This window comes from Bufo gargarizans, chromosome 10 (genome assembly GCF_014858855.1).
Source record: "Bufo gargarizans isolate SCDJY-AF-19 chromosome 10, ASM1485885v1, whole genome shotgun sequence".
Classification (NCBI taxonomy): Eukaryota; Metazoa; Chordata; class Amphibia; order Anura; family Bufonidae; genus Bufo; species Bufo gargarizans.
Window position 1 is genome coordinate 64,410,181 of NC_058089.1, and position 1,492 is coordinate 64,411,672.

Sequence of the window (1,492 nt, forward strand, 5' to 3'; positions counted from 1 at the left end):
GCACTAGCAGGAGTGGGGGCCATTTTCTATATTAGAGGCACTATGGGGGGCATGATATATACTGAGCGCACTGTGGAAAGCATAATTTATACGGAGGGAACTGCAGGGGCTGGGATTAAAAAAGCGCCAATGAAAGTCACCAGTTTTTAACGTCTGTTTGTAACAGACATTAACAACGGATGGAAAACGGACATTAAAAATGGATAGATAGACACTGATGTAAAATGCCCTGAAAAAGTGACAGTTGATCCATTTTTAACAGACTTTTTTTTCACCATTGTGTGAATGTACCCTCAGGGGTCAGTCATGCGCTGGATCCAGCACAACCTTGTCTCTTACATCATAAATCGAAGCACTAGCAGCAATGCTGATGTGACAAGAGCTTTATTACTATATTAGTCACACATACCAAATAAAATTGTTAACCTCTCATCAGGAAATTGAGATTGCAAACTCTAAATTAATTTTGTGAAAGCATAATTTGAGTTCATTTCTGTGGGCAATAGCATTACAGTACCTTGTGGTCACCAATAAACTGGCTTCTTCAAGTTGTATGATACTAAAATAAAAAAACACAGGAAACCTTCCCATCAGGGGAATTGAACCCTGGGCTCTGAGCATGCCAAGCAGAGACACTTACTGCTATACTAATAAGGATTGGCAGCAGACCTCTAACATTTCTCCACAAGGAGTATACACATAACATTTTCTTTTCATTCTGTATTATGCGAGTCTTCACCTCCATCTAATTAGCTAAAGCTAGCCCCCGCAATGAAGCAGTTATATACCCAGCCTCATTTGTCTAGTCAAGCCACAAATGTCCATCTATGACTTTACTTTTGTGGTCATTGTTAAAGCAAACAAATTCATTTTATCTCGCTTTTTTACCTTTGTTAGATTAGTGGAGCAAATCAATTATTTTTTTTCACTTCCAATTTTTTATGTTTAGGAGGAAAATATTAGTAAATGCAGACCAGAAAAAAAAACAAAAAAAAAAACCAAGGTCCCACCGAGATTTGAACTCGGATCGCTGGATTCAGAGTCCAGAGTGCTAACCATTACACCATGGAACCTCTCACAACAAGACTTGTTAGAAGTCAGTGTTACATGATATACACAGTAAACTGTATCTATCCACTGTCACAATTGAGTGTTTTAGGCTGTTTTCAGGAAATCTGTCAGCTCATCTAACTATGTGTAACCCAAGCCAAAGTTACATAGTGCTGCCTGACAATGAAAAACATACCATTGTTAGTATTATATGCTGAAAATTTACTTTGATTCATATGCTAATGCAGCATATATAACTGTTATAGGAGCCCAATCCTTCCTCTTTAGGGCTCATTCAGACAGCAGTTTGTTTAGTTCTGCATTTTTGCGGAACCGGTGCGGACCCATTCATTTCAATGGTGCCGCAAAAGATGCGGACAGCACACCGTGTGCTGTCCGTATCCGTTTCTCCGTTCCGCGGCCCCACAAAAAAAAATAGACC

General features: G+C 39.3%; 1 non-coding gene across 1 annotated transcript; it reads right to left on the bottom strand.

The window, feature by feature from the left end:
* Positions 1 to 1,001: 1,001 nt before the first annotated feature.
* TRNAQ-CUG lies at positions 1,002 to 1,073 on the bottom strand. The gene has a single exon. It is a non-coding gene; the product is annotated as a tRNA-Gln (tRNA).
* Positions 1,074 to 1,492: the final 419 nt, after the last annotated feature.